This window comes from Leptonotus elevatus, chromosome 1 (genome assembly GCF_054856555.1).
Source record: "Leptonotus elevatus isolate MCC_2025b chromosome 1, RoL_Lele_1.0, whole genome shotgun sequence".
NCBI classification, from domain to species: domain Eukaryota; kingdom Metazoa; phylum Chordata; class Actinopteri; order Syngnathiformes; family Syngnathidae; genus Leptonotus; species Leptonotus elevatus.
In genome coordinates this window covers 48,474,412-48,484,411 of record NC_141239.1, presented here as the reverse complement: position 1 = coordinate 48,484,411, position 10,000 = coordinate 48,474,412, and the positions used below count along the sequence as shown (strand labels likewise).

The window sequence follows — 10,000 nt, the reverse complement described above, 5'->3', positions numbered from 1 at the left end:
GTCAGCCCACAACACACCTGGTTACAACTGAATACAAGAGAATCCGTTCCCATGGGTATAAATCAGATTAGAAAAAATACAATAATAATAAGCCTGACTCCCTTCCGACACAGCAAAATCCCCGGAACCTCCCTTTAGATTACGAATGAATAGACAGACCCGTTGCTCTTTCTCATGAAAGTAACACAGATAAGAATATAGGTCTATTCATACAGCCATACTAAATTAACATAATTATAAACGGCTAAAATATAATTTAAAACTAAAAAACAATGTTAATAATTCATCATTCCCTCATTTGAGCTCTTGAGAGCTCAACACATTAAAAAAAAATTTTTCAATGGTTGTGTGATAAAAATAATTATCCTTAAAACATCCCTTTAGCAAAAGAGGAGATAGTTTAGCAATCATATGACATTAAAAAACAATTTGATACATTTAAAAGATTTTTAGTGAAATAAGCATAGCATATGTGAGGCTTAACATAAAATGTTGTTCATTGAAAAGTGTCGCAATGTATCGGCAGACGAATATGTGTTCTTTGAAGCCATCTTGTGATGAAGTTCTTTGAAGGTCTTTTTTTTTTTTTTTAATGAAAAGAGTGTCGCAATAGTTCGTCTCTTCTTTAAGAATTTGGGGTAGACTACCCAAATTCTTCGATTTGTCACCTGGGATTATTCTGCCCAAAATGTGACTGATCAAAGGAATGATTGCCCAAGAAAAGGCACTTGCTCTTGATCCGTTGACTGATGTCCTCAAACGGCAGCTCCGGAACCGGGCACGGATTCAGCTGACGTGGCTCCAGGTCGGAGGTGATAAGATTGATGCTCCAGTTGTGGAATTTCGTCTCTCCTTTCAACCTGAGAGCATCTGTTGATGAGATGGCCGAGCCTGGCACGTCTCCTTTCCAGTTGTGGAATTTCTCCTCATCAACCCCCTGGGGCCGTTCTCCTGAGTGCAGAAACTTTTCATTTTTAGTTTTTCATAAACTCACATAAATTTTATTTGGAGGAAAAAACCCTGATAGTTTTTGTTAGTTGGGATTAGTAAATGTTATTTGATTAAGATCCGTAGGTCCTGTGCTGTTGGAACAGGAAAAGATCTATTTTTGTGACATTAAAATAGAGCCCAGCCCTTGATTGAGTTGAATGACATTCGCTCATTCATTAATATAAGACAGAGCTTATAAATATTTATTTTTCAAATAGGTTTTGTTCAATAATAGGTAATTTTTTACCATGACTAAATTTGTTCTAAATTTTCATAACTGTGCCTTTCATATCTTATTCTCTTCCCAGAATCCCATGACCGGCCGAATCCTGGCATGCTGGGAAAAACTCACATATATTCATATTATCTATACTCTTTTGCAAACACTGGGCTCCAAACATTACATTTTTCAAATATGATTCTGAGATAAAAGATATAATATAATATAATTACCTTCATTCGGCGAATATGCATTATTGTCCTTGCTTGCTTCAGACTTACTTTGCGATCGATTTCCTCTGATAGATTTCTTCATATTCAAACTGGTGGATTATCATTTTCAAACTCATCCTGTCAATTGGAGTGTAGGCCGATACCCCACAACCTTTTTAATTTCGTTTTTAAGTTTGATTTTAATTTTCTAACTCGTCTACATTGGTTAAATTCTTAAACATAAACTCCCTCATTTGACAAAGATCCACTGATTTTTTCAAACATGTCAAGATAAAGGGAGGACAAAATAGAGACCTCATGACTCAAAAGACGTCATAAATAACTCAACCCTCTAAATCAGGCTATGAGATAAACAAAAGAGCTACAAAACACTATAAAACTGAGCATAAGCAGATACAACTTAAGACACTAATATATGATGACTTTGGGGCCATAAAAATAGAGGTAACCATATTACTCTAATTCACACAAAATATTTCTGGGCTTTATAAATCACAGTGCTATAAAAAAAAAAAAAAAATCTAATTTAGCCATCAAACTCTCAGTTAGTCTTTTACTCGTTACTACTCATTCTATTCTGTTATTTATTTTATACTATAGCTGCAGCTGGACGAAGTCCAAAAAAGTTCCTCACGGGAAAAATAAAAATATATCATATCATAACATATTAATAAAATTCCCATTGTACCAATTCAGAAACTGATTCTCCCAAAAATATAGGCAAAAATTTAGTAGGCTATAGATTGAAATAAATTTTCTCAATCCCTCATTTCAAATTTACATATGTCGTTTTCAATTTTCTGAAATATCTTGCCATAGATCACAGTTCCCCACTCAACACATTAAAAATGCCTTGCATATCACTATGTAGCATTTTACTGAATGGATCACATCTCATTCCGACCACCAACTTTCTCAGTCCAGACCCCAGCAAAAGGCAGGACGGCAGCTGTTGTCAATGTTCAGTCCTGGCCAGCATGGCGGCTGCTGTGGCAGCAATGTTCAGAGCAGGCATTTAGATTTCCTCTGGATGCAAAACAGCCATAGGGGAGAAGTCACTAGAATGAGGCGTATACACAGTCACTGGGCATTGAGGAATTTGAACATCATGTTTTTCTTAGGCACAGGACGAGAAGACTGTTGCTCTGCGGCTTTTGACCTTTGATCTCTGCCACATCCATTCAGACGCTGTCTGCAATGTGGATCCGATGACACACAGTCTTTCTGAGAGCTCACCTGATCAAAAAATGCACATTCGTTGATACAATGCTTTAAAAATGCCAGACTGAGGATATGGGATCATAGCAAGACAGTTCACTCCCTGCTTTCTCAAAAATGTTTCGTAAAAAACACAGCCTCTTTATTCATTTCTTTTTCTTTTTTTTCTTTTTTTTCTCAATACCCCTTCAAATAGCTACTAGCCATACAACGTATCAGCAGCTGGGGCGCATCAGTGAAGGCCATCAAACCCTCATCGCCTTGGAACTCAAACATCAGTTTCTGAAATGACACACTCAGAAAAAAAAACAAATATTAAAAATCATTATCAACATGTCAATTCCAAAAACATTCATAACTCCTTATTCAACTATCTTACTTCCAGCCACAGCTATAAAGATGTAGGCATAATTATATCAACTCTCAAACAAAATGCCATTATTTTATCATTACTCTTTATTCATTTGTCCCGAAAAGGGAAAGTTAACAAATTAACCATCGTCATCAATCATTAAAGTGTAAAGATTTATTAGCTCAGTCACTAAAAAAAAATAAAAAATAAAAAATAAAAAATAAAAATAAAACACTAATTTAATATTATTTTTTCAAAAACTCAACAATATCTTTCAAATACTATTACTTATTTTATATTGTTTATCATTCCTCTCTTACCATTTTGACAAAAAAAGAGTCCCATTACGAGGACACATTATGCTCACAGCGCACAGCTCAGCCCCCACCTTTTTTTATTCTAACCTAGAAACGGGGGGGGGGGGGGAGGAATCTTAACATTATAAATCGCAAAACCTATTTTATCATATTCCCATTAATAAAACAAATGCCACTATCACAACAGTATCATCTCACACAAAACAACACCAAACTTAGTTAAAATATTAAAGAAAAACAAACAAAATCCCCATATGCACATTTCTCACATACAAACCCCCACCTTTTTTTAAAAGCTAGGTCACACACTCAAATGCATACGCACACACTCTTCAGTCATTATAAAAAAATAAATAAACGGTGTTATTCCTTCAATTCGTTGTCTACAAATCTTATAGCATTTAAACCGCAGCTTCGTACGGTAATTTCAATAAACGGGTTAACTTTAAACAAAGCACCCGTAAACAGCTCCAAAAATACTGGAGTCATTTTAGCATCAAATTCAGCCTTTTTTCATTACCAACAAAGAAAATACAAAAGTCTGACATACCATTTTGTCCAGCGAAAGCTTTGTATACAATCGATCCATAGTTCGTTTTTTCATTGTTCATCGACGCTTTTATTTTTCGCTGAACCGGAAGCGCATTCAGGACAAACCATTCTGTATCCGGGTCGAAATCGCCTCCATTTTGTTTATAGTTTTTGATGTATACATTCGGTTTTAATACAGTGACGTCTCACTTTTAATATTAATAGTTCAATATGTTAACACATATGGCCACACACAGACAGACATAAGAATTACGTGACCTCTCGTTTATACACAGCGGTTACCCAATCCCGCTGAGCTAAACTGTTCTCCATACATTGCAAAATTTCTGCAAGGCGCTCATTTTCAAAATAAAATGTCACGTACCATCGAATTTAACCGTAGAACAAAAGGAATTCATACGGTAATCCTGACCCCAAAACTACAAAAATAGGAACGCCAAAACTGAAATAAAATCTTTCACGTAATCTCTCGATTGCAAATACAGTGATACAAAAATCCAATCATCGCTGTAATCAACCTGGACCCCTTTCTGTTCAATTTCAAACAGGCGCTTTTTCAAATAAAAGACATATTACGTGTAGAGAACTTTCACACCAAGAGCCATGAACAATTATGTTACTTGTCCTCAAATCCGGCCAAAACTGCTTAAAAAACAGAAGCGCGTACCATAATCTTCGCGATCCTTAGTAAACAAGAAGGACTTGTTACGTCATCCGGCAAACCCTTTTATTCAATATATATTATGGTCTAAGGATTCTTCATAGCGTTGACGAAAAACAAAACTAATCAAAAAATTAACCGCTATTTCTTCCTGTACAAAAAAAGCTTCATCACTTCGAGTCTGCATCACGTCACCTTCAAATGCACCACTCCACGACGTGTTTAGTTCAATATCGTCGAAATTATCACAACTCACAATAGAACGACATCAAACTACACTCGTTCACACAGATCTCTTTTAAAATTTAGACAATTTTGGAAGACGAAAAAACCAGCTGCAGCGGACCAGACAGACAAAATTTCTTCTACGTGGATAAAGATCTCCACTTACCGGAATTAATATGGCGCCAGAAATTCCGCCCGTCAGGGAACGCCGCAGCCTGCTCAACGTCAACAACACCATCCGTTTGGTTCAACGGAGGAGACCATTCGTTATAATTCAGCGTCGGCGGTCACCATTTGTTAGAGTCGACAATATTAAGTATTGTACTCTTTGCGTGTTCAATTAACTGAATGGTGAGATTCTGTTGAAGAAGTTCCTTTGCAAAGGTTTTAATTACCAGAAGCTTCTGGTCCACATAGACAAACCATCCAAGCGATGTCTCTGTTCAAATGTGATCGCCTCTCTCCAGCTCACATCGTTATTTATTCACAAAAAGGGTTCAGAAAAAGGTCAGCCCACAACACACCTGGTTACAACTGAATACAAGAGAATCCGTTCCCATGGGTATAAATCAGATTAGAAAAAATACAATAATAATAAGCCTGACTCCCTTCCGACACAGCAAAATCCCCGGAACCTCCCTTTAGATTACGAATGAATAGACAGACCCGTTGCTCTTTCTCATGAAAGTAACACAGATAAGAATATAGGTCTATTCATACAGCCATACTAAATTAACATAATTATAAACGGCTAAAATATAATTTAAAACTAAAAAACAATGTTAATAACTCATCACTAGCTACTTGCTAGCAGACAGCCACACGCTAAACTGACAGGATGAGAGCTGAAAATGCTGTCAAAATGCTTTTTCCACCCCAATCTGGGACGAGTGTAATCTTTAAAAGAGTCAACTGTGGGCTTTTTCTCGGCTTACGGCCATACTACCCTGAGAACGCCCGATCTCGTCCGATCTCGGAAGCTAAGCAGGGTCGGGCCTGGTTAGTACTTGGATGGGAGACCGCCTGGGAATACCAGGTGCTGTAAGCTTTTTTTTTTTTTTTTTTGCACCTCCGTCGCAAAAGTAAACTTTCACAAAATAATTCCAGTTTGCTAGCTACTTGCTAGCAGACAGCCACACGCTAAACTGACAGGATGAGAGCTGAAAATGCTGTCAAAATGCTTTTTCCACCCCAAGTTGGGACGAGTGTAATCTTTAAAAGAGTCAACTGTGGGCTTTTTCTCGGCTTACGGCCATACTACCCTGAGAACGCCCGATCTCGTCCGATCTCGGAAACTAAGCAGGGTCGGGCCTGGTTAGTACTTGGATGGGAGACCGCCTGGGAATACCAGGTGCTGTAAGCTTTTTTTTTTTTTTTTTGCACCTCCGTCGCAAAAGTAAACTTTCACAAAATAATTCCAGTTTGCTAGCTACTTGCTAGCAGACAGCAACACGTTAAACTGACAGGATGAGAGCTGAAAATGCTGTCAAAATGCTTTTTCCACCCCAATCTGGGACGAGTGTAATCTTTAAAAGAGTCAACTGTGGGCTTTTTCTCGGCTTACGGCCATACTACCCTGAGAACGCCCGATCTCGTCCGATCTCGGAAGCTAAGCAGGGTCGGGCCTGGTTAGTACTTGGATGGGAGACCGCCTGGGAATACCAGGTGCTGTAAGCTTTTTTTTCTTTTTCTTTTTGCACCTCCGTCGCAAAAGTAAACTTTCACAAAATAATTCCAGTTTGCTAGCTACTTGCTAGCAGACAGCCACACGCTAAACTGACAGGATGAGAGCTGAAAATGCTGTCAAAATGCTTTCTCCACCCCAATCTGGGACGAGTGTAATCTTTAAAAGAGTCAACTGTGGGCTTTTTCTCGGCTTACGGCCATACTACCCTGAGAACGCCCGATCTCGTCCGATCTCGGAAGCTAAGCAGGGTCGGGCCTGGTTAGTACTTGGATGGGAGACCGCCTGGGAATACCAGGTGCTGTAAGCTTTTTTTTTTTTTTTTTTGCACCTCCGTCGCAAAAGTAAACTTTCACAAAATAATTCCAGTTTGCTAGCTACTTGCTAGCAGACAGCCACACGCTAAACTGACAGGATGAGAGCTGAAAATGCTGTCAAAATGCTTTTTCCACCCCAAGTTGGGACGAGTGTAATCTTTAAAAGAGTCAACTGTGGGCTTTTTCTCGGCTTACGGCCATACTACCCTGAGCACGCCCGATCTCGTCCGATCTCGGAAGCTAAGCAGGGTCGGGCCTGGTTAGTACTTGGATGGGAGACCGCCTGGGAATACCAGGTGCTGTAAGCTTTTTTTTTTTTTTTTTTGCACCTCCGTCGCAAAAGTAAACTTTCACAAAATAATTCCAGTTTGCTAGCTACTTGCTAGCAGACAGCCACACGCTAAACTGACAGGATGAGAGCTGAAAATGCTGTCAAAATGCTTTTTCCACCCCAAGTTGGGACGAGTGTAATCTTTAAAAGAGTCAACTGTGGGCTTCTTCTCGGCTTACGGCCATACTACCCTGAGAACGCCCGATCTCGTCCGATCTCGGAAGCTAAGCAGGGTCGGGCCTGGTTAGTACTTGGATGGGAGACCGCCTGGGAATACCAGGTGCTGTAAGCTTTTTTTCTTTTTTTTTTTGCACCTCCGTCGCAAAAGTAAACTTTCACAAAATAATTCCAGTTTGCTAGCTACTTGCTAGCAGACAGCCACACGCTAAACTGACAGGATGAGAGCTGAAAATGCTGTCAAAATGCTTTTTCCACCCCAAGTTGGGACGAGTGTAATCTTTAAAAGAGTCAACTGTGGGCTTTTTCTCGGCTTACGGCCATACTACCCTCAGAACGCCCGATCTCGTCCGATCTCGGAAGCTAAGCAGGGTCGGTCCTGGTTAGTACTTGGATGGGAGACCGCCTGGGAATACCAGGTGCTGTAAGCTTTTTTTTTTTTTTTTTTGCACCTCCGTCGCAAAAGTAAACTTTCACAAAATAATTCCAGTTTGCTAGCTACTTGTTAGCAGACAGCAACACGCTAAACTGACAGGATGAGAGCTGAAAATGCTGTCAAAATGCTTTTTCCACCCCAATCTGGGACGAGTGTAATCTTTAAAAGAGTCAACTGTGGGCTTTTTCTCGGCTTACGGCCATACTACCCTGAGAACGCCCGATCTCGTCCGATCTCGGAAGCTAAGCAGGGTCGGGCCTGGTTAGTACTTGGATGGGAGACCGCCTGGGAATACCAGGTGCTGTAAGCTTTTTTTTTTTTTTTTTTGCACCTCCGTCGCAAAAGTAAACTTTCACAAAATAATTCCAGTTTGCTAGCTACTTGCTAGCAGACAGCCACACGCTAAACTGACAGGATGAAAGCTGAAAATGCTGTCAAAATGCTTTTTCCACCCCAAGTTGGGACGAGTGTAATCTTTAAAAGAGTCAACTGTGGGCTTCTTCTCGGCTTACGGCCATACTACCCTGAGAACGCCCGATCTCGTCCGATCTCGGAAGCTAAGCAGGGTCGGGCCTGGTTAGTACTTGGATGGGAGACCGCCTGGGAATACAGGGTGCTGTAAGCTTTTTTTTTTTTTTTTTTGCACCTCCGTCGCAAAAGTAAACTTTCACAAAATAATTCCAGTTTGCTAGCTACTTGCTAGCAGACAGCCACACGCTAAACTGACAGGATGAGAGCTGAAAATGCTGTCAAAATGCTTTTTCCACCCCAATCTGGGACGAGTGTAATCTTTAAAAGAGTCAACTGTGGGCTTTTTCTCGGCTTACGGCCATACTACCCTGAGAAAGCCCGATCTCGTCCGATCTCGGAAGCTAAGCAGGGTCGGTCCTGGTTAGTACTTGGATGGGAGACCGCCTGGGAATACAGGGTGCTGTAAGCTTTTTTTTTTTTTTTTGCACCTCCGTCGCAAAAGTAAACTTTCACAAAATAATTCCAGTTTGCTAGCTACTTGCTAGCAGACAGCCACACGCTAAACTGACAGGATGAGAGCTGAAAATGCTGTCAAAATGCTTTTTCCACCCAAATCTGGGACGAGTGTAATCTTTAAAAGAGTCAACTGTGGGCTTTTTCTCGGCTTACGGCCATACTACCCTGAGAACGCCCGATCTCGTCCGTTCTCGGAAGCTAAGCAGGGTCGGGCCTGGTTAGTACTTGGATGGGAGACCGCCTGGGAATACCAGGTGCTGTAAGCTTTTTTTTTTTTTTTTTTGCACCTCCGTCGCAAAAGTAAACTTTCACAAAATAATTCCAGTTTGCTAGCTACTTGCTAGCAGACAGCCACACGCTAAACTGACAGGATGAGAGCTGAAAATGCTGTCAAAATGCTTTTTCCACCCCAAGTTGGGACGAGTGTAATCTTTAAAAGAGTCAACTGTGGGCTTTTTCTCGGCTTACGGCCATACTACCCTCAGAACGCCCGATCTCGTCCGATCTCGGAAGCTAAGCAGGGTCGGGCCTGGTTAGTACTTGGATGGGAGACCGCCTGGGAATACCAGGTGTTGTAAGCTTTTTTTCTTTTTTTTTTTGCACCTCCGTCGCAAAAGTAAACTTTCACAAAAGAATTCCAGTTTGCTAGCTACTTGCTAGCAGACAGCCACACGCTAAACTGACAGGATGAGAGCTGAAAATTCTGTCAAAATGCTTTCTCCACCCCAATCTGGGACGAGTGTAATCTTTAAAAGAGTCAACTGTGGGCTTTTTCTCGGCTTACGGCCATACTACCCTGAGCACGCCCGATCTCGTCCGATCTCGGAAGCTAAGCAGGGTCGGGCCTGGTTAGTACTTGGATGGGAGACCGCCTGGGAATACCAGGTGCTGTAAGCTTTTTTTTTTTTTTTTTTGCACCTCCGTCGCAAAAGTAAACTTTCACAAAATAATTCCAGTTTGCTAGCTACTTGCTAGCAGACAGCCACACGCTAAACTGACAGGATGAGAGCTGAAAATGCTGTCAAAATGCTTTTTCCACCCCAAGTTGGGACGAGTGTAATCTTTAAAAGAGTCAACTGTGGGCTTTTTCTCGGCTTACGGCCATACTACCCTCAGAACGCCCGATCTCGTCCGATCTCGGAAGCTAAGCAGGGTCGGTCCTGGTTAGTACTTGGATGGGAGACCGCCTGGGAATACCAGGTGCTGTAAGCTTTTTTTTTTTTTTTTTTGCACCTCCGTCGCAAAAGTAAACTTTCACAAAATAATTCCAGTTTGCTAGCTACTTGTTAGCAGACAGCAA

The 10,000-nt window shown here is 40.8% G+C and overlaps 14 non-coding genes across 14 annotated transcripts; all 14 read left to right on the top strand.

The window, feature by feature from the left end:
• The first annotated feature begins 5,697 nt into the window (after nucleotides 1-5,697).
• Nucleotides 5,698-5,816, top strand: LOC147182977 (5S ribosomal RNA). Its single transcript, XR_015093589.1, has one exon. It is a non-coding gene; the product is annotated as a 5S ribosomal RNA (ribosomal RNA).
• Nucleotides 5,817-6,012: 196 nt separating this feature from the next.
• Nucleotides 6,013-6,131, top strand: LOC147182976 (5S ribosomal RNA). Its single transcript, XR_015091985.1, has one exon. It is a non-coding gene; the product is annotated as a 5S ribosomal RNA (ribosomal RNA).
• A 195-nt stretch (nucleotides 6,132-6,326) lies between these two features.
• Nucleotides 6,327-6,445, top strand: LOC147182975 (5S ribosomal RNA). The gene has a single exon (XR_015093588.1). It is a non-coding gene; the product is annotated as a 5S ribosomal RNA (ribosomal RNA).
• Nucleotides 6,446-6,643: 198 nt separating this feature from the next.
• Nucleotides 6,644-6,762, top strand: LOC147182974 (5S ribosomal RNA). The gene has a single exon (XR_015093587.1). It is a non-coding gene; the product is annotated as a 5S ribosomal RNA (ribosomal RNA).
• A 196-nt stretch (nucleotides 6,763-6,958) lies between these two features.
• On the top strand, nucleotides 6,959-7,077 carry LOC147182973 (5S ribosomal RNA). Its single transcript, XR_015091357.1, has one exon. It is a non-coding gene; the product is annotated as a 5S ribosomal RNA (ribosomal RNA).
• Nucleotides 7,078-7,273: 196 nt separating this feature from the next.
• On the top strand, nucleotides 7,274-7,392 carry LOC147182972 (5S ribosomal RNA). The gene has a single exon (XR_015093585.1). It is a non-coding gene; the product is annotated as a 5S ribosomal RNA (ribosomal RNA).
• Nucleotides 7,393-7,589: 197 nt separating this feature from the next.
• Nucleotides 7,590-7,708, top strand: LOC147182971 (5S ribosomal RNA). Its single transcript, XR_015092595.1, has one exon. It is a non-coding gene; the product is annotated as a 5S ribosomal RNA (ribosomal RNA).
• A 196-nt stretch (nucleotides 7,709-7,904) lies between these two features.
• Nucleotides 7,905-8,023, top strand: LOC147182970 (5S ribosomal RNA). Its single transcript, XR_015093584.1, has one exon. It is a non-coding gene; the product is annotated as a 5S ribosomal RNA (ribosomal RNA).
• Nucleotides 8,024-8,219: 196 nt separating this feature from the next.
• LOC147182969 (5S ribosomal RNA) lies at nucleotides 8,220-8,338 on the top strand. Its single transcript, XR_015092096.1, has one exon. It is a non-coding gene; the product is annotated as a 5S ribosomal RNA (ribosomal RNA).
• Nucleotides 8,339-8,534: 196 nt separating this feature from the next.
• On the top strand, nucleotides 8,535-8,653 carry LOC147182968 (5S ribosomal RNA). The gene has a single exon (XR_015092635.1). It is a non-coding gene; the product is annotated as a 5S ribosomal RNA (ribosomal RNA).
• A 194-nt stretch (nucleotides 8,654-8,847) lies between these two features.
• On the top strand, nucleotides 8,848-8,966 carry LOC147182967 (5S ribosomal RNA). The gene has a single exon (XR_015091864.1). It is a non-coding gene; the product is annotated as a 5S ribosomal RNA (ribosomal RNA).
• A 196-nt stretch (nucleotides 8,967-9,162) lies between these two features.
• Nucleotides 9,163-9,281, top strand: LOC147182966 (5S ribosomal RNA). The gene has a single exon (XR_015092364.1). It is a non-coding gene; the product is annotated as a 5S ribosomal RNA (ribosomal RNA).
• A 197-nt stretch (nucleotides 9,282-9,478) lies between these two features.
• On the top strand, nucleotides 9,479-9,597 carry LOC147182965 (5S ribosomal RNA). Its single transcript, XR_015091354.1, has one exon. It is a non-coding gene; the product is annotated as a 5S ribosomal RNA (ribosomal RNA).
• Nucleotides 9,598-9,793: 196 nt separating this feature from the next.
• On the top strand, nucleotides 9,794-9,912 carry LOC147182964 (5S ribosomal RNA). Its single transcript, XR_015092589.1, has one exon. It is a non-coding gene; the product is annotated as a 5S ribosomal RNA (ribosomal RNA).
• Nucleotides 9,913-10,000: the final 88 nt, after the last annotated feature.